This window comes from Ranitomeya imitator, chromosome 1, assembly GCF_032444005.1.
Source record: "Ranitomeya imitator isolate aRanImi1 chromosome 1, aRanImi1.pri, whole genome shotgun sequence".
Taxonomy (NCBI): Eukaryota; Metazoa; Chordata; class Amphibia; order Anura; family Dendrobatidae; genus Ranitomeya; species Ranitomeya imitator.
In genome coordinates this window covers 1119960784-1119983154 of record NC_091282.1, presented here as the reverse complement: position 1 = coordinate 1119983154, position 22371 = coordinate 1119960784, and the positions used below count along the sequence as shown (strand labels likewise).

General features: G+C 41.1%; 1 protein-coding gene across 2 annotated transcripts in view; it reads right to left on the bottom strand.

Moving 5' to 3' along the window:
• Positions 1-22371, bottom strand: part of SGCZ (sarcoglycan zeta) — a 2021747-nt gene that overhangs the window by 1253146 nt on the left and 746230 nt on the right. For both annotated transcript variants that reach the window (XM_069744428.1, XM_069744427.1), the window contains one exon: positions 18659-18730. The gene's annotated coding sequence lies outside the window, so the exon portion shown is untranslated. The remainder of the gene's footprint in view (positions 1-18658; positions 18731-22371) is intronic.

Below are 22371 nucleotides of genomic sequence, written 5' to 3'. Positions count from 1 at the left end.
CGGAAGGCAACGGATTCGCTTTTGCAGCGACCAGAAACAACTGACCTGCCAAATGGGCCGCAGTCCCGTAAATCGATCAGTCTACTAAGGGTATACTATTATTATTTTAGTTCCTTAAGGTTTACAAATACGTGTTAAAATTTAACCACAGAGATAGTACTCCTGAAATAAATCACTAATAATGCACATATAAATATGGATATGAAAATAAAGTACTAGCCACATATTACAGATATTGTTCCAATCAACAAGGAAAGAAAAAACAACCAACAACCATTCAAGTACCAAAAATATAAATATACAATATATACTTTTGGGATTAATAAATTAATAACGTTTTTATTATTTTGTGTAAACCACAGATTGCCAAAATAACTTAAGACTAATATTGTCCTTTACTCCTTCAAGATTGGGTGCATTAGAGCTGTTTGATCTATGTGAGGTTCTTTTTTTATGCCATGATATCATTTATTAATTTATTTGTCTATAACACATTAACAAAATAATATATATTCACTATTCACAAAGAGTCATTGCAGTGGATAGAAGTTGCCTGCTCAAGCTGCATCAATTCATTATTGACCACAAATTAGTAAAGAAAGACTTTGGCTCAAGATAAAATTCATCACTAGGTTAATATGGCAATCATGTGGATTTTTCATCACTATCTCGGCTCCCAAGATCCCAATCTGTGCATGTGGTGCCTACGGTGGCCATTTTCCTAAAGCCCGCCACAGGGAAATCATTGGGAAGGAGACTCCACACCATCGACATTTTATGAAAGCTCATGGCCCACAGCCTCACACTGCAGGGAAACCCACTCCTCCTAGCATGGGTTCCACAACATTGCCCCACTCCTGCCGCTGCCAGCCATCTGTAGCAGTGATCCTGCCTGCTGTGACCCTGTGATAGGGCTAGCGGAACTCACCAAATAATAAAGAGGTAGATATGAGGTGTGTTCGCAGCCCGGGGTCCACCATGCAGAGATGGTACCTGATGCTAAGTAATGGCAGATGGACACTTGTTCACACATGGGTTAGACTTCACCCCATGTGAATAGTAGCAAACTCTGTTGCTTCACAGAGCTGCCAAAATAGGCTGCACCCTGTTAACAGATACAGGGTGCAGCTGCAAGACACTAGTGGGATCCCTATGAATCACCCCCACTAATCTGGTGATTGGACTCGCTCTGACCCTCGGTGGCTTTTGAGCCCGAGCCTGAGAATGCCCCGAGTCAGATGTAGAGTCCAAGTGGGAATTCCCACCCTACACTGACAGGCTGTCTGGAAAGCGCACTGATTGCGCACAGTGCCGTATAAGCAGGCACTGCAAAAGGCACTGTAACATGTGCTAGGTGTACAGGTAGCAATGTTGGGCTCTAGATAGCTTCATCTACACACACATTATCAAGTTTATACCAGTGCATGGCCGTGCGGCCATGCGAACCTTTTATAGAGGAAGCTCTCCTGGACCTTCCTAGTAGTCCAATAGGAGCTGCTACAGGACCTGAGCATGTGACCCCTGACCTCCAATGAGAGGTCTTCCCTTGGGCGTGCTCAGTAGATGAAAAGCAGGACTTAGTCCCAGGAGCATCTGCTGCCACTGAACAGTGCTGGTTACAATGGCTGAGCCTGGAAGGGCAGCAGTAACCAAGCGCACAGTATCTGCCTGAGCCAGAGGCTGGGACCCATGTCTCTGCTGAGCAGGCTCCACTGTGGCTGGAGAAGAATGGGAGACCGCAGCAGAGGTGGTTCGATATTCCCCCTGTGCAGCAGCGGGAACTCGACACCTAACATTACCCCCCTCCTAGGGCCCCCCTCCTTGGATCTCACTACGTTTCAAGTCAGCAATGAGCTGCGGAACCCGAATGTGCTCAGCAGGCTCCCAGTACCTTCCTCTGGGCCATAACCCTTCCAATCCACCAAATACATTTTTTTGCCACGTACCACCTTAAACCCCAAGATAGCATTCACATCATAATCATCCGTAGATGAACCCGATGTCCCAGCAGATGACTCGGAAAACCGGGATATGTGAACGGGCTTTAAAAGGAACACATAAAAAGGTGTCATGATACCTAGGCGTGGAGGAAGGGCCAGATGGTAGACCACAGGGTTAACCTGTTCCAGGACCTTGAAGGGACCCAAGTAGTGAGGTGCTAACTTAGTGGACTCAACTCGCAGCTTCATATTAGGAGAGGATAGCCACACTAATTCACCAGGAGCAAAGGTCAGAGCAGGGTGCCGATGTGCATCGGCGGAGGACCACATTCTCTCCTTGGAAGCCCGGATGGCATCCTGTGTGCGGTCCCCAATGTCATGTGCCTCCACAGCCCAGTCTACCACCCTGGAATCGGTGGAAGACACAGGCATAGGCACAGGAACCCGCAGATGCTGGCCGTAGTTAAGGAGGAATGGGGTCTGCCCAGTGGAGTCGGCTATGGCGTTGTTCAGTGCAAACTCCACCCATGGAAGCAACGATGCCCAGTCATCTTGCATGGCTGAAACAAATTGTCGCAGATATGTGACCAGAGTCTGGTTGGCCCTCTCTACTAACCCATTCATCTTGGGATGGTATGATGATGAGAGATTCAGCTGGATGCTGAATAGTCGACAAAGCTCTCTCCAGAACCGAAATGCAAACTGGGGACCCCAGTCACTGACAATTTTGTCCAGCATACCATGTAGGTGGAAATTGTGTTTAATAAACAATGCTGCCAAGACCCGTGCAGAAGATAGCCGTGGAAGAGGCACCAAGTGCACCATTTTGGAAAAATGGTCGATGATTACCCAAATAATAGTGCAACCATGGGAATTGGGTAAGCCCGCCACAAAGTCCATCCCAACCATCTCCCAGGGCCTGTCTGCCACCGGCAGGGGGTAAAGTAACCCAGCTGGCCGTTGTCGAGAAGACTTATTCTTGGCACTGGAGACACACGCCTGAATATAGTTTCCAATGTTACGGGCCATATGCGGCCACCAGCAAGTCCTCGCAAGAAGCTCAGATATCCTTTGGTCCCAAAGTGTTCACCAACCCTGGACAAGTGAGCCCAAGAGAGAACCTCCGGTCACAAATTTGATGGCACAAAAGTCTTGCCGGGGGCACAGACTCTAGCGAAACCGGAGCCACGGTCCTCAGGATCTCTGAAGGGACAAATAACCAAGGCTCCTCCTCCACTGATGATACTATGGAGCCGGAGAGAGCATTGGCATGGATGTTCTTCTACCCAGACAGATAATGGAGAGTCAAGTGGAAACAGGAGAAGAACAAGGACCATCTAGCCTGGCAAGAATTTAGTCACTGGGCGGTCTGCAAACCAAATTTTTGTGGTAGGTATAGACTTGGAAGGGAAAATGAACCCTCTCCAGCTGGAGTCTGCACTCCAAGAAGGCCAACTTCATAGCTAGCAACTCCCTGTCCCTGACAGAATAATTCCTCTCCACCGGTGTGAAGGTCTTAGAGAGAAAGAAGCAAGGATGCTTCCGACTTTGAGCATCCTTTTGGAATAGGACTGCTTCAGCACCGATAGATGAGGCATCCACCTCCATTATGAAAAGTTTATCTACATCGGGGCGATGTAGAACGGGAGCACGAGAAAAGTGGGACTTAATAGAGAGGAATGCCTTGGATACCTCCTATAACCACAATTTGGGATTTGCTCCCTTTTTGGTAAGGGCAACCAAAGGAGCTACCAAATTTAAGAAGTGGGGAATGAACTGGCGATAGTAATTAATGAACCCCATAAAGCGCTGCACCGCCTTGAGAGAATGGGGTTCCTGCCAGTCCATCACAGCCTGTAGCTTGGCAGGATCCATAGCCAATCCCTGGGCGGAGATGATATAGCCAAGGAAAGACAAGGACTCATGCTCAAACACACATTTCTCCAACTTGGCGTAGAGGGAGTTTGCCCGTAGGAGGTCGAAGACTTTGCAAACATCTCTCCGGTGGGAGTCTATATCTGGAACGTAGATGAGAATATCATCCAGATAGACTACAACCGAGGTGGAGAGCTTATCTCGGAAGATATCATTCACAAAGTCTTGGAAAACGCCAGGAGCATTACAGAGCAAGAAGGGCATCACCAGGTATTCATAGTGCCCATCCGTGGTGTTTAATGCCATCTTCCATTCGTCCCCCTCACGGATGTGAATCAGGTTGCAAGCACCCCGCAGATCAAGTTTAGTAAATACCCTCGCTCCCTGCAACCTATCGAATAGCTCTGATATCAGAGGCAGAGGGTATTTGTTCTTAATAGTAATGGCGTTAAGACCCCTGTAATCATTGCATGGAAGTAGTTCTCCGTTCTTCTTCTGCACAAAGAAGAACCCAGCCCCTACAGGTGACACTGACTTCCTAACAAATCCTCTTGCCAGATTCTCTTGGATGTATTGGGACATCGCCTCTGTCTTTGGGAGAGACAGGAGATAGACTTGACCCCAGGGAGGCTCTGCACCAGGCAAGAGGTCTATAGGACAGTCATAGGGGTGGTGGGGCGGAAGGGTCTCCACAGCCCTCTTGGAGAATACATCCATATAGGGCCAATAGTGCTTGGGGAGAGAGGAAAGATCTGCGGGTACTTCAGTAGTAGCAACCTGAACGCACTCCATCAGACATCTGCCCTCACAAGAATCACTCCATCCCAATATTCTCCTTGAGGACCACTCTATATGATGGGAGTGGTAATGTAACCAGGGTATCCCTAGCAGAATCTCATCTATTCCCTCGGGAATGACAAGAAGGGAAATAATCTCCTGATGGGATGGAGAAAAAGAGAATGAAAATGGGATGGTCTGGTGTGTTATTTGTGAGGGCAGTGTCAACACATTCACCACTTGTACAGTCACCAACTTGGCGAGCATCACCAGGGGTATTGCGTGGCATTGGGCAAAGGCTGAGGACATAAAATTCCCCTCCGCCCCAGAATCCACGCAAAGCTCGACTGTAAGAGTGGATGGGCCTATGGTAATTGTCCTCTTGAAGGACAGTTTGGAGGAAAATGTCGCCGTGTCTAGTGTACCTCCTCCTACAACCACTAGATGCTGACATTTTCCCATCTGGAGGCAAGATGTCCTGACTGCCGGTAAACATGACAGACCTTGAGTGCACGAGCACTTAGAGTCCACTCGTGACACCTCCATGGCCTCATGTGACTTTGACGCCCGGACCGGAGATTCCAGAGGTTTGGCGAAGGTGGGAGCCAGCTGAAACCTTTGCCTACACTGGGCTCGCTCTAACCTCCGCTCATTAAAACGGAGGTCAATGAGAGTTGATACAGTTATTAGCACCTCCACTGTGGCGGGAATCTCCCTGGTTGCCAAAGCGTCCTTCACATGCTCAGCCAGCCCCCTCTGAAATATAGGGATGAGGGCTTTATCCAGCCTCTCCAGCTCAGATGCTAAAGTCCGGAAGTGGACGGCAAAATGGCTGACCATAGATGAGCCCTGGGTCAATGCCAGCTGTTGAAGCGCTGTATCATGGGTGACTTGAGATCCTAAAAAGACCTGTTTCAGAGTGCTCAGAAACAGTGCACTCTGCATTATATGATCATCGCGCTCCCACAGTGGTGTAGCCCACTCCAACGCCCTGAATCCCACCTATGCCCGCTCTGTGGGAAAATGTGCTGCCAGGAGCTCGAGGTGTATAGCGCACTGGCTCACGAATCACCTACATGACTTGCAATCTCCAGAGTATTTATCAGGTAGCGGAAGGCGGGATAAGGTCGGGACAGAGGTGGCAGTGGACAAACTTGCTGCAGCCACGCTAGCAGCCTGAACAGCTACTGAGGTAACATCCACAGCTGAGGTTGCACATTCAAGAGCCGTCAACTTTCCCTCCAGCTGCTGGATGAACCGCTGCAGTCGCTGTTCATCCGCCATTACTAGCCAGACCCTGGTGTTAGTATAATGTTAGGGCTAGCGGAACGTACCAAATAATAAAGAGGTAAATATGAGGTGCGTTCACAGCCCGGGGTCCACCGTGCAGAGATGGTACCTGCTGCTGAGTAATGGCAGATGGACACTTGTTCACACATGGGTTAGACTTCACCCCGAGTGAATAGTCGCAAATTCTGTTGCTTCACAGAGCCGCCAAAATACGCTGTGCCCTGTTAACAGACACAGGGTGCAGCTTCAAGACAATAGTGGGATCCCTATAAATCACCCCCACTAATCTGGTGATTGGACTCGCTCTGACTCTCGGTGGCTTTTGAGCCCACCCCTGAGGATGCCCTGAGTCAGATGCAGAGTCCAAGTGGAAATTCCAACCCTACACTGACAGGCTGTCAGGAAAGCGCACTGATTGTGCACAGTGCCATATATGCGGGCACTGCAAAAGGGACTGTAACGTGTGCTAGGTGTGCAGGTAGCACTGTCGGACGCTAGATCGCTTCCACCATTCGCGAGCAGTCAACAACAATAGGAATGGGAATGATTAAGGAGCTTTCATCCATCGACAGTCATTCATCTACACACACACGTAATAAAGTTTATACTAGTGCATGGCTGTGCTTCCATGCGAACCTTTAATAGAGAAAGCTCTTCGGGACCTTCCTAGTGGTCCAATAGGAGCTGCTACAGGACCTGAGTATGTGACCCCTGACCTCTAATGAGAGGTGTTCCCTTGGGCATGCTCAGTAGAGGAAATGCAGGACTTAGTCCCAGGAGCGTCTGCTTGCCACTGAACAGTGCTGGTTATAATGGCTGAGCCTGGAAGGGCAGCAGTAACCAAGCGCACAGTATCTGCGTGAGCCAGATGCTGGGACGGATGTCTCTGCTGAGCAGGCTCCACTGCCGCTGGAGAAGAATAGGAGACCACAGCTGAGGTGGTTCGAGATTCCCCCTGTGCAGCCGCTGGAACTTGACACCTAACACCCCGCTTCACTGCTTTCAGGAAATATTTGCCTGCCATCTCAGTACGCTGTAAAAAACAAACTGCACTTTGCTTACCTTCCCAAGGACCAGGGTTATGTCTGCAGTGCTGCCTTGGCCTTGGTTATTTGGCTGACTTAAGTGTTTGGCTGCAGCAATGTTCACATTACTGCACTACTGCAGCCTGTATACAATCGCCAGTGCAATGCCACAAACACAGATCTGGACCTGGGTATGGTAAGGAAAGTGGGTTTGTTTCTATTACAATAAACTGTGGCAGGCCTTTAAAAAAAAGGCATAGGTTCTACTCTGAAACGCCTTGCAATAGATTGGAAATTTGTCATACTTTTCATCTGAATTATCCTTTGTTATCGGCAGCGCCCTGGATCCATCACACTCCTTTCTCATTTACATAGTAACATAGTAACATAGTAACATAGTTAGTAAGGCCGAAAAAAGACATTTGTCCATCCAGTTCAGCCTATATTCCATCATAATAAATCCCCAGATCTACGTCCTTCTACAGAACCTAATAATTCATAATAACCGGAGGAACAACTGAGCATCATAGTAACATAGTAACATAGTAACATAGTTAGTAAGGCCGAAAAAAGACATTTGTCCATCCAGTTCAGCCTATATTCCATCATAATAAATCCCCAGATCTACGTCCTTCTACAGAACCTAATTGTATGATACAATATTGTTCTGCTCCAGGAAGACATCCAGGCCTCTCTTGAACCCCTCGACTGAGTTCGCCATCACCACCTCCTCAGGCAAGCAATTCCAGATTCTCACTGCCCTAACAGTAAAGAATCCTCTTCTATGTTGGTGGAAAAACCTTCTCTCCTCCAGACGCAAAGAATGCCCCCTTGTGCCCGTCACCTTCCTTGGTATAAACAGATCCTCAGCGAGATATTTGTATTGTCCCCTTATATACTTATACATGTTTATTAGATCGCCCCTCAGTCGTCTTTTTTCTAGACTAAATAATCCTAATTTCGCTAATCTATCTGGGTATTGTAGTTCTCCCATCCCCTTTATTAATTTTGTTGCCCTCCTTTGTACTCTCTCTAGTTCCATTATATCCTTCCTGAGCACCGGTGCCCAAAACTGGACACAGTACTCCATGTGCGGTCTAACTAGGGATTTGTACAGAGGCAGTATAATGCTCTCATCATGTGTATCCAGACCTCTTTTAATGCACCCCATGATCCTGTTTGCCTTGGCAGCTGCTGCCTGGCACTGGCTGCTCCAGGTAAGTTTATCATTAACTAGGATCCCCAAGTCCTTCTCCCTGTCAGATTTACCCAGTGGTTTCCCATTCAGTGTGTAATGGTGATATTGATTCCTTCTTCCCATGTGTATAACCTTACATTTATCATTGTTAAACCTCATCTGCCACCTTTCAGCCCAAGTTTCCAACTTATCGATGAACAATTTCAATAAACTTTATTCAAAGGTTAAAAAGTACTATGTAATTTCAAATAAGTATATCATAAAGTAACAAAAACAAAGATGTAGCATAATTGATAGGAACACCATATAATAACAAGGTTCATAAAGCTGACAAGAGGGAAAAAAGAGGGCTAATTTGGTCTATAGGCAAGTAGAGGGAACTACCAGCATACCTAGTCTAAGGGGTAAGTCCCCATGCACTCAACGGCGCTGACCCTGCTGGCACAGTAAATATCCAGTAACACATAACAAAGGCGCCAGCAAGGGGGCAGAAACTTACCGAGTAGCAGGGCAGCAGGGCAGGGTGGGGAGATAGTCGGGAGGTCCCCACCACTGCTACATGACACATAGGGAAAGGGGTCGGTCTGGGGGGGCATACGAGTGTATATACCGATATTGTTAGTTATATCCAGCACCTTATTTCTTCGCCCCTCCTCTGTACTTCTTAGGTGGGGGGGGGGAGTGGGTAGGCAGGGGCCTGATATGTACATCTATGTCGGGTAGTTATTTCAGGGTGGGGGAGTAGGGGTATGGGGGCTATATCTTCAGCATTTTCTTGATTTTTCATCTTTGTTTTTGTTACTTTATGATATACTTATTTGAAATTACATAGTACTTTTTAACCTTTGAATAAAGTTTATTGAAATTGTTCATCGATGCTCAGTTGTTCCTCCGGTTATTATGATATGTTTTGAGCAGATTTGGTGAGTCCGGAGTTTTTTGGCGATATTATCGCTAGAACCCGTTGCCTCACAGTATGTATTTGGGATTGTTGTTCTCAGAACCTAATAATTGTATGATACAATATTGTTCTGCTCCAGGAAGACATCCAGGCCTCTCTTTACTTTTTTTATTTTTTTTTTAAATTACAACCCTTGTTAGGTTCTAAAACATTTTCAGTTTTATAAACCTCTTTAAAAATGTGTAATCCTGATCAACCTTTAACAAAGAGGTAATAGCTTAACTGATATCACGCTATCACACCAAATGGTTAAAAATTACTAAGGAAATCTGTAACTTCGGAATAAATCAAATATTCTAATTGTTGAATTTTAGTATGTTAGAGAATATATTATAACCTATAACACATTAAAAAACACTAACTGAGTATTGTCTAATATTTTCTACGTGCTAGAAATATTATTAATGTATTAAAAAAGACATATTCCAAAACCCTTAATCAAATCGTCATTAACTCATTATCTACCAATGTCCTTTTTTTGGGATGCCCAATCTTTAGCTTCTAGCAACTAAGATTTTATAATTTTTATAATTAGGTCCAATTTTTGGTGTTGTGTTTGTGGAATGAATGTTTTCAAAATAGGAAGTCATGTCATTGTCATTTTTAATTGAATATTGGGACGCCATTTTCTGAAAAATCCGCAATTGTAAAAATTTTGCAAATTATGCTTCTGAGTCATTAGGACCCAAAATCATTAAAAACCTGTCATTAAAAAAAAAAAAATGAAAATTGCTAATTTGGCAAGTAATCGGTTAAAATACAGTGCTTCTGATTTCTGAGAACACTTACATAAAACTCTAGAGTCGTGGTAAGTTACTGCATACATTGAAAGGAAACTACACAAACACCACTGTATGCACTCCTGTTATTGGCAAAATCTAGTTAAACTGCTAAAAATATGAATATTATTTATGCTTCTTAGGACACACTTAGATTACGAGAAAGAAGCCCTAGCTGTCAAAAAAATAGTTCTTCTAATTTCACAGAACATTTCACACTGGATGACAAGCATTTTATTTATGAGCCATTTCATAAAAAGTTTCGTTATTACTTTGGTGAATCATAATAAGCTGTCACTAAAAGACACTGACCACTTTCATAGCAGAATTCTTTCCATTGCAAATAGAAATAGCCTATTTTTAAAATCATTTTAGAAACTATATGTAAGGTTTAGCTGCTTTTGTTTTGGCGGGAGGAGGTGGTAGATTGAGATGATTCTGGAAAGGTCGCTCAATTTTTTCACTACTATGAAGTCTATGTTCTATTCTCATATATAATTCTGGAGCCATCGCTTCACCAACCTGGTTCTCGTGGATCATTCTTCTGCCCAAAACAATTACATGGAAATCAACTCTCACCATTACCGCAATTAAAAGTCAATCAACTTTGGTATTTATTTCATGATTCATAATTTCATGCAGCAATAATGTAACAGCAACTTCAAGACAGTGGAATGCATTTTGGTCCTGTTGAAGCATTTAACTACCGCTGTTAAAGGCTTGGAATGGCTCAACACATGTTCTGCTGTCTTCAAGTCACTGCTACTGTATAATTTTTTGTGCTTATGAAACACGACATCATGGAATGTATTACAAATCTTATTGAAGCATTACCATGGGACTCACATTTATATTGTATTTTTTTCCTAAAAACGATTACTTACATTAGACTTCTTTTTTCTTTGCGGGATCTCCAACCGATAAACTTATGTATGTCTACTGGTACCTCTTTTGATTGTAATGCGTAGACCGAGTGTTTAATTGTTTGGCAGTGCGAACACTGGAGAAATAAAGAATGACACTTTTTCTATTGAAATAAAATGCTGCTCTTGCAACAAACTGCAGTTGTGTTGGGTCTTCGATATGCATTAATTTTTCTTAAATTTTGAGTCACTATTTGTAAGAAATACCTTCAGAAAAATATTGGAAATTCCTAATAAGGAAAATGTATTTTGAGCCATGCAAATCTAACATACATAAATAGTATAATCGTATTATTTTATATTGAACAATTACTTAAATCAATAACTCCAAAATAATAGAACAATAGTAACATTTGAGAGTCCTCAGTGGTTGATACCTTTTAATAGTTAACTGAAAAGATGGTTACAAATAGTAAGTTTTTCAGACTACTCAGGTCTCTTCATCAGACATGGTATGAGAAGACCTTAGTTGTTTTGAAATCTTGCAATTTGTTACCATCTTTTCAGTTAGCCATTAAAGGCATTAACCTCAGAGGACTCTCAAATTTTAATAGTTTTCTATCTACTGGCTAACACTGTGGAAAGATATATTTTCCTGTATCAAAAATAATAACATAAACTCAGAGTTTTTTCACTGGAGGTTTGATGCATAGGAAAGTATGTTTGAAAAAAAAAAGGTTCATTATTGCTGTATATCGCAACTATCTATTTTGCCTCTATACATTAGACACCTTGTGCACCTTTCTTATATCAAGATCAATAGAAGGGTAACTGTTTATATGACCCTTTTTTGTGGAAACTATCCCACATTAGATCTTTAAAGCTATTTATTTGCACCTTATAAGAATTTGTACACTTTATATTAAGTTATGGTGTGGTGGTGGTTTCATTTTTGATAAGATCCTGTAGGGTCACAAGGGAGAGCCGTCGACGAGTGGGGGCGCCACATCGATTTTAGAGTGCCAACCTCCGCTGTGAGGCAGGGCAAGTTAGGGAAAGATCACGCCCCCCCCACCGTCTAGTCTCTATCCTTTCATATATTGTTTGTGTTAAGATAGATTAAGGTGTTACTGTCTCCTGACCCGATTATATGGGTATTTTTACTCAGTATTTATTAAAAGTTACATTTTAAAAGGGTTTTTTCAGTCCTTTGGTTATAGCTAAGACACTCATAGCCAGACAGCTTGGGAATTGGCACCGTGCGGGGTTGAGGCACAGGAATGCCAACATGAGCACCGGTAAGGCCCACTATATGCACATTGCACTTTAAAATCAATTGTATCTTATAGAGATTGTTATACAGGTACTGTACAGGTATTGGACTTTATACAGTGGCAGTAATTGCCATAAGCATTATGCACGGTGCACTTTATACTTGGATTACCTATAGGGGTGAATAACAAATCCACCAAATTTGTATGCACTATTGGCATTGACTCTTTTTTTGCTGGTGGCTCCTTACCGTGGCTCATGTCTGTATGAGCACATGACTTTAAAGCAAAGACATAATAATTATTATATATTGAGCACTGTTGCAAATTGTCTTTGCACAAACTATTTTTTCTACTTCTATTTTTTGTGCCTCCTCCGGATTTCTGTGTTTTGTTTGGTGTCTTTATATTATATAATAAAATATTTGGTTTTATAAATTTTGTGTTATTAGTAATACTTTCAGGTAGTTTTTTTGGTTATATGCTTGTGTTTCTACTTGGAAAGAAAAATAATTTTCTCCTTGGTTTTTTTAAAGTACACTCTCCAGGTTGTTTATTTCTCATATTGTAAGGTTACATGGGATCCGTCTGAACATTTTGTCAGATAGGGGAATACAATTTGTCTCTAAATTTTGGAGAGCTTTTTGTAGTAAACTCGAAATTGACTTGTGATTTTCATCTGCTTATCACCCTGAAACCAATGGACAGACTGAGAGGACAAATCAATCTTTAGAACAGAAAAAGTGCTTTTTGTCAGTTAGCCAGGAGGACTGGTCTTTGTTTTTACCTCTCTCTGAGTTTGCTTTTAACAGTTGAGTAAATCAATCTACTGGAACCCCACCATTTTCTGTAATTATGGTTTTCATCCACATTTAGGTGAATTTTTTTACGATTAGTTCTGAATGCCCTGGGGTGTAGATCACCGTTCAGAGACTTGGGGATGTCTGCAGGGAGTTTCAGAAGAATACTGGGACTGTTCAGATTCACCAAAATTGGAAGATTGATAGAAGATGTTTGGTGGGTCATGTTTTTAAAATTTGCAATAAGATTTGGTTGTCGTCTAGGAATACTAAACGTAAAGTGCCGTCGGCGAAGTTGGGTCCCTTCTGCATTGTCTACCTCATCCCTGCCAACTCTGGTTTCAGTAAATGGTGGTCTGTAGTATGATGTTCCCATAATTCCCTCCAATACATCATACATTGAAGGGAATACATACCAGAGGAGAGATCCTGGGTCCCTGCCCAAGATATGAAGGCTGATCGGTTGGTCAGGGCCTTCCATCTAAAATTTCCTGAAAAGCTTGGGGGTGCAGTGGCCCTCCCTAGAAGAGGGGGTACTGTTAAGGTTCCACCCCTCAGTATGTCTGGGATGCAGTTACTGACAGATCAGCCATCCAATCTGGTAGACAGGCGTGCTCAAGCTGTTTGTTCTTTGATTGATATCCAGTCTGGTTCAGGGCCGTGATGAAGCTGCCAGCGTGTTAATTGACAGCTTAACTATCCAATCTGAGACTGGGTGGCACTGTCTGTGTCCAAGTTTTCATTATCCCAGGTAATTGCCATGCTAATAAACTGAGTTGTTTCTCCCAGACCTCTGTCAGATTTACATTCAGCTAGTGAGGTTTGTTCTCTTTGTGCCTCGAGTTCTGTATGCCTGGCCTTCGATCTCGTTCTGACCATCCATATGTTTAACCCTTTCTGCTCTGATCCATTATCCTCCTGATTTTCTGACCTCGGAATGTTACCTGACCAAGCTTTTGTCTTTTCCTTCTGTTTACTATGTACCCTTCTGGCTTTTGACCTTGGACTCCTTGACTATTCTGACTCACAGCTTGGCCATGAGAAGTGACTAGTGTCACAATCAGATTACCTGTCAGAACATTATAATTGTAATAATATAACAAGGATCAAAGACAAAATATAAGTCCATGTCCCCACATTTAACTCCTACATATGGGAGGGTAAAATGAACAGTTCTGCGATGCATTAGTCGCTTGTTAATTTGAATACACAATATTCTCTGTGTTTCGTCCATGGGTCAGGTTCAGGTAAACTTCAAATGTGAATAAAATGTAGACAGAAAGGTGAAGAAAAGAATGACAAGAGAAAAAAAAAGAGAAATAGAAACTGAAAGAAAATAACAACAGTTTTGAGAAAGCATTCCTCCTCTCCTCAGCTCTAAATGAGAGAACAACCATGTATTCAACCTATCAAGTGGGAGCAGAACACAATTTCATATTTGTTGAGTATTGGATCCAGAGTAGATGCTTATAAATTTTGGAAATACTTTTTGGATTATAGGATTCTTTCTTACTGAAGGTAGAGCTGCAATGGCACACATCATAGAGGTCAATAAGCTCTGTGGAGCGATTGGACCAAAACATGATAAATATCTTAGCAATCATTAGGAGGAGGAGAGGCAGTGAAACTTATATATGATCTATGCTAGAATAAAAATATCCCTTAAGCAGAATGTAACATCACCAGAAGATTACTGTATATACTCGAGTATAAGCCGAGATTTTCAGCCCAAAATTTTGGGCTGAAAGTGCCCCTCTCGGCTTATACTCAAGTCATGGTAGCGGTGGGGTCGGCGGGTGAGGGGGTGAGGGTGCTGAGGTATACTTACCTAGTCCCAGCGATCCTGACGCTCCCCCTGCCGTCCCACGGTTTTCTGTGCTGCAGTTTCTTCCCCTCTTCAGCGGTCACGTGCGACCTCTCATTAGAAAAATGAATAGGCGGCTCCACCTCCCATAGGGGTGGAGCCGCATATTCATTTCTCTAATCAGCAGTGCCGATGACCGCTGATAGAGAAAGCGGCTGCGGCACCGAAGACAGCTGTGACAGGCAGGGAGCGTCAGGATCGCTGGGACTAGGTAAGTATGTAATATTCACCTGTCCGCGTTCCAGCCGCCGGGCGTCGCTCCATCTTCCCGGCATCGCTCCGCTCTGACTGTTCAAGTCAGAGGGCGCGATGACGCATATAGTGTGCGCGGCGCCCTCTGCCTGATCAGTCAGTGCGCAGAGACGCCGGGAGCTGCAAGCAAGAAAGGTGATTATGGCTTCTTTTTTTTTTATTGCAGCAGCAGCAGCAATTGCAGAGCTTTCTATGGCACAGCTATGGGGCAGTACTGAATGGCACACAGCAGTATATGGCAGCTATGGGGCAGTACTGAACGGCACACAGCACTATATGGCAGCTATGGGGCAGTACTGAACGGCACACAGCACTATATGGCAGCTATGGGGCAGTACTGAACGGCACACAGCACTATATGGCAGCTATGGGGCAGTACTGAACGGCACACAGCACTATATGGCAGCTATGGGGCAGTACTGAACGGCACACAGCACTATATGGCAGCTATGGGGCAGTACTGAACGGCACACAGCACTATATGGCAGCTATGGGGCAGTACTGAATGGCACACAGCACTATATGGCAGCTATGGGGCAGTACTGAACGGCACACAGCACTATATGGCAGCTATGGGGCAATAATGAATGGTGCAGAGCATTATATGGCAGAGCTTTCTATGGCACATCTATGGGGCAATAATGAACAGTATGGAGCATTATATGTGGCACAGCTTTATATGGAGCATCTTATGGGGCAATAATGAACGGTATGGAGCATCTATTTTTATTTTTGAAATTTACCAGTAGCTGTTGCATTTCCTACCCTAGGCTTATACTCGAGTCAATAAGTTTTCCCAGTTTTTTGTGGCAAAATTAGGGCAGTCGGCTTATACTTGGGTCGGCTTATACTCGAGTGTATACGGTAATTAATATTACATCAATCAAATCATGGAAATTAGCATGTTTGGTATGGTGTAAGTTTGACTTCTGTAGGGACAAATCTATTGCAAAATTTGTATTGCTTCCTTTCATCAGAGGAACCCTTATTATGTTTTATTTTATATCACAAATATTTCTAATACAATCCCTATACATCTTAAAAATTGTCAAGCGTTAATAGTAGCGGTCTTGTCAGTCAGAGCATATTAGCATTTTCCTAACAATAAATATTGTTCTTTTTATCTCAGAAAACAGATTGTGGGAATAATTTCAATTTAATTTGTAGATTGAGTACAGAAGACAACTGATCTTGTATTATGCTCAGGAAACATTGAAAAGGTCTGACTAATGGATGCTAATTTAATGTTGACTTAGTCATTTGCTCAGTTTCATGTGTTAAAATCATTAATTAGAATCGTTTGGTGATATTTTTGTTCAAACATCATAACAAGCAGCATAATTGTTAATCATTTCACAAAAAAATGAAAATGGAAGCATCTGCTCTCTACAAAGGATTTCCTGAATGATTATCCACATTATCAGTATTGACATTTTCACTAGGGTTTCATTAAATGTTTCTTATCTGTGTTAACATATATACTGTATATACAGTAGAAACCACCTGAATATTGCATGAATAAAGAATTTACATCCATAATGTCATTCCAATGTCATTTTAAGACCAAATACTATTTTTGATGGTTTATCACATAGCTATATTCCAACATGAAAAACGTTGAAATATTTTATGTTTGTGAGGTAGATGAAGGTTTATGATGATGAAGCTCACACAAATATTATTTACTGCTCTCATAAACCTGTCTGTCAAAAATGTAAGATAAGTCCAATAAGGTGATTATAACACAATATAAAAGTGCATCAAAATTACACAGTTCATGTAAGCAAACAGTCATAAAGCAAATGAAAGTTCCCATCTTCTTTTCTCTGAATCATCATGCTTGACACTGCTATCTTTTAAAAATAATTTTTATGACTCTTAAAAAGTTGTTCTCAAGATGTCTTTTTAGCAGGTAAGAGCTATGCAGTTTCCATATTTTCTGGTTGCTTGAGGGACAGGTTCTCATTCTTGAGTGGCAGTTCAAGTGAAAAGCTTCTTTCAACATAATTCATACAATAAAGGGGTTTTCTCAAGTTGAAAAGTTATCCCTTATCTATAGTAAATAGGATAACTTTCTAATAATTTTGGCAATGCCTTTTTAAATATTAGCTCTCTGATGTGGCTTAGTAATTAAATTGTAAAAAGACAAACTTGTTTTGGAGTCCATGTGCCCTAATATTGCATAAGTACAATCCGAGCAAAAAGTTAACTAGAATGCGATTAATCATAGGCCTCTCCAATAGGTGAATGGGCCCCAATGAACCTATCCCCATGTCTCAGAGCCACAGCGGGTGACAAAGACTAACAGCCTTCCCTGGCTGAAACAAAGGAAGACTGATTCTTGCTTTTAGCATCTGCCTTGGGCTCCCATCCAAACAAGAACTAGGAGCCATCCAGGCCGAAATGGTCATCCCTTATGAGACAAAATTTTGTTTCTTAATGAATTCTTAAAAATTCATGAATTTATTTCCTATTGAATTTATTTAGATCTGTTTTATACTTCCTACTTCTATGTAGAATTATCTTAATCTAAGTTTAAAAGTTTTGGAATGCAAAAGAATTGCAAAATTATACATGGAAATGAACGGTGCATCAGTTTCCCTTAAGGCTCATAATGAAAAAAAACAATGTGATCAAACACAATAACATTTTGTAAAAGTTTTTAGAGAAAGTTTCCTATAGAGGACATTAATTAAAAGTATGCCTAGAACATGAAGTTAACATATTCTGATGGCATAACTTTAGCTTTCACCTTTTTCTTCACCTACTGTATATCAGGTATGATGAAAGTGGATCAAATGCTAGAATCCTCTGAGACATCAAGGTAAATTTAAGATGCAGAAAGTATACAGTATAACAGAGCACATACAAGGTAAACAGAGATAAGATGCCGGCAGTGAAACAACACAGGCATTACTTAGGGATGACTTTTCTATAAATATATCATTATCTGTAAATGACAGGGATACTTTAGACTTTGCTAAAGAGATAAAAAAAAAGTGTAGCAATTTAAAAACAAGCAGAAAAATATCAGTTGTAAATCTTTTTCCCCCCACCGTACAGGTTTAAAATGGAGAAGATAATAACATGGCTGCTAAGATTACAGTGCTTACTCTAGAGGTAGCCATATAAAGTTGTGCTTCGACAATAGTTTTATTCCACAAGGTTATTCTACTCTCAGCAGTCAAGCCATGTATAACAATGCAAATGATTAGGCATTTGTATAAAATCTCTAATGCATATTCCACTCTGTGACCCACATACTAAAAAGACTGCTTTATAAAAGATGGTGAAGTACAGTCGAGTAGTAAATAAATAATTTAAAGAAATGTCTGTTTAAGATCTGTCGCTTCATGATAACATTCCCATCAGAATTTCTTATGCCAAAACTTCGTTTACCTTTGTTTTATTTCTCACTCCTGAAAATGCATAAAATCTTGACTTCAGTGATGTTTTACCATAAATTCAGCACATGAAATGCATATTAAGTGCATAGCCCTATACTCCGCTTTAAAAATGTATGTAGAATTTATACTTGAAATACTGTTTATAGAAAATAGCATGGGTATTTTGTATCTTCTAATATGATCAAAAGCTCATACAGAAGTGTCATCCAGAGATCAGACTGATCTAAAATCTATAGTATGATAATCTTATGAGAATGTAACATTGACCAGATCTTATTATGTATCCACAGTTCTAACAACGATGTCAACAGTTAATTGAAAATGTGATATCTGTTATTAAACAGATATGCTCCTACCTCAGTACATTGGTAATGGCTCAGATATTCCCCCAATGTACTTAGTCTTCAAGTTAAGCTTCAGCCACCACCCTAAGAAGAAAATACAGGTAAACAAATGTTATATTTGAGAAAACAATCAAAATTATATTTTAATATAATTTTAGTCCAGTTTTAGTCAATTGAAGTTGGGAAAGTATAATAAAAAAATAAATTAAAAAACTTCAGTTTCTAAAGCTAACATCAGTAAGATGTTAAAGGGTCACATTTATTGCACAAAACCTCTGACTTGTTGGACAAGGTTCAGATGGCCGTATTACAGAATGGGACACTGATTTTCACAAAATCATGTCAATGAACTTGATTGACTTTGTGTGCTTGTCTAAATTGCGGAAGAGTGCATGGTATTCCTTCCCATTGAATATACACCTCTATAGTTTCTCAAGCAGGTCATAATAGCACATGCTGTAATATTTGTTAACTATTTGACCAGTATTGACCAACAAGCTGTCCATGTGTGGTCTTCCTTGCACATGAACAGTGAATGGAATAAAAGCCATAAGTTTTAATTAATAGGCTTCATGTGCTGAAGAACAAAGCTGAGCTCATTCTGTTCTAATTGGCATATGCTGGGTTTCCTGGGATTGCTGACTTAGTGCTTTGCCGCAAGAATAACTGATCAGAGCTGAAGAAGCAAAATACTAAAATGCTTCTGTACCTTCATTCCACAGATTAGTAAGGCTCTCAGCACCCTTACCTTCACAATAAAAACTCTTGATGTGTTAAATGATCGTTTAAAGTCCATCTACAACTAAATAATTCAATTTATGTATTTAAATTCTTTGCTATTTTATTAGTGTAGTTGTCTGTGCTTAAGCTCCAACCATATTCATATTCACACATATGAAAAGACACATATGCTTCCCCTCCCTCCGCTTTTAATATGTCTCAATTTTGTACACGGTACTCTTATTAAAGACTGTTATAATGTCAAAGGATCCCTTGATATTTACCTTAGATGGTTTGCAAAGAGAAGTTACTATAATGTATAATTGGTGGAGAAAGGTTGAACCGAACTTTTTTCAGCCTTTGTAGTTATACTGTATATGTTATACTAATGCAATAAGGCATATATATATATAGATATATAGATATATACATACAGTCATGGCCAAATTGTTCCAGAAAATGAAGTATATACCCACAAAATTATTGAAATTACATTTTGCTATACACATGTTTATTTCCTTTGTGTATATTGGAACAACACAAAAAAAGAAGAAAACATGACAAATTAGCACAAACCCCCAAAATGTACAAATTGTTGATACCCTCAAGTTAATATTTGTATGCACACCCTTTGAAATAAATAACTGCAATCAGTTGCTTCCTATAATCATCAACAAGCTTCTTACACCTCTCAACTGGAAATTTGGAGCACATTTCTTTTGAAAATTGCTCCAGGTCTTTCAAATTTGAAGGGTGCCTTATCCCAACAACAATTTTAAAATTTCTCCACAGGTGTTCAATGGGATTTAGATCTGGACTCATTGCAGGCAACTTAAGAACTTTCCAGTGCTTTAGTTCCATTCAAAGGAAGCTTTGATAGCATTTGCCTCAATCTCTTGATGCTAGCGATGAGCTTGTTTGATAGATTCCCTATTCAAAGTGAGTCTGGATCATGGCCAGAAGACTGAGAGCAGCAGCGAGTAGATAGGTTAATTTTATACCACTGGTGTTAGTTCTGTGTAGAATTGCAGCAACTTCCGGAGTTATAATGTTGACAGGTCTTATCGACTTACATTTTTGTGAACTAAAATGCCCTTCGCCCTCATCACTTTTGTTGTCAGAAGTACCGTTATCGCTGCAACTGCTACTACTGCAAAGTTGATCAGATGCTATTGACTGCTGAAATCGCTCAATATCTTTTCTTTTTCATTTCTCTGCCTGTAATTCTCTCATAAATCTTCGGCCAGCTTTCTGTCTAATGGTCCCAAGCTTCCATGATGACTTTTTCTCTTTTAGCAAGCAAGGACTCATAGTCTTCCTGAAATTTTATAAGTTTCAAGGCATCAGCAATATGAAACACATCATCAACTTTATTAACAAATTCCTTTTCCTTAAATACTTGTTTTGGTTTGCCATTTACCATTCTTCTTTAGACTCTTCCATTGACCAAACAGATTCTTCACCTTACTGATGACGTGATATTGTTGCTTTGCAATGATTTTCACTTTTTCCCGAAACAGAAGTATTTTGTTGGCTGCGATTGTTGTACTGGTCCACGATGGTTGCGATTTTGTATAGTGCAGGAAATAAAACCTGGCCAACACCTGTCAATTCGACAATAGCTTAGATCTAGGAGTATAGCCGGCTGTCCCTCCAATTAACCACATTCCTCTAACACTGCAGTTTGAAGATGTCATTTTTTCTGACAATAGTAACTAAACCAGTGGGAGGCCAAATAGCAAACATAAAAGCACATTTCATTAAAGTTTGCCACATTGCTGTTATGGATGAGCAAATACCTGTGTATTTGGCTGTGTACCTTGTCCTTCGCCTTTAGCATCCTATGCTAATGACTGAGGGAGGTTACAGCAGCAAAGTTTGTTGATTGGCTGCCCTCCACTCAGGATTTCAACAAACTTTATTGTTCGGGATGGAAGCTGGGACAGTGATTGGATTGCAGGTTACTGCGCATGCTCGCCCTCCGCTCTATTCATTTTCAGTGTAGGCTTGACAGTGGCTGAATGCAGCCAAAGCCGAATACACAGGGATTCGCTCATCCCTAGTTGCCGGAAATCACCCTAATATTGTCTATAAACTCTTGCAAATTACTATTATAAACTAAAGTAAGGGAATTCAGACAAACATTTAACTAGACAGTAAATGACACATGGGAGTGGGTAGGGTGCTGCATAAATCCTTAGAGATTAGGTTTACCTAAGCAGTGAATAATACTGAATGTTTTCTGTAATTTGGCAAGTTTACTTTGAAGCAAGAAACACAAACTAATATTAATAATATTAAATAATCTTTGCAAATTAATTGTCACCCTAATATATATTATATTAAGAGATATCCCATCCTCAACATTTCACAATACCTTTTCTGGTAATGAGGTTAGCAGGCATGAAACACTTCCTATTCTTTACGATTACTACTGGACACATCAGATGATCAGTAACACTTGATTGCTTCTTATACACAATATAATTAAAGGGGTTCTCAATGTCAATAAGTGTAGCATATGCCATTAATACTTGTTGGTAGATGATTAACCGCAGGAAGCCCCTTTTATTCTGAGAGTGAAGTGGGGCTCACTGTAGTGTGACCTTGAGTATCTCTCAAAACAAATGTTTGTGCTGCCTCAGTGACATTACAGCAAACTTTGGAAGTCAGGAGAGACCAAAAAATGTCCTACACATTTCAGAAACTTTTTTAAAATTTATCAGGGATATCCCAGGTTTTCAAAATGTCCCTTTTTTCAGTAGTATGAGGCAGCGAATTCCATATTCACATGTGGAGGCTGCAAAATCATTGTTTTTTTGAGAGACATTGGCTGTGGCTTTCATTCCCATGTTTGACCACATGTCCACCCTCTAACACCTCTGGATTCCTTCACCACATTTGACGGACCTTTCATCCTCTTTTTTGCAGACTATGTACTGTTGTTGCAACATTAAGTTTCAACTCCCTCTAAAGATATTCTATTGGGTTCATTTCTGGCCACT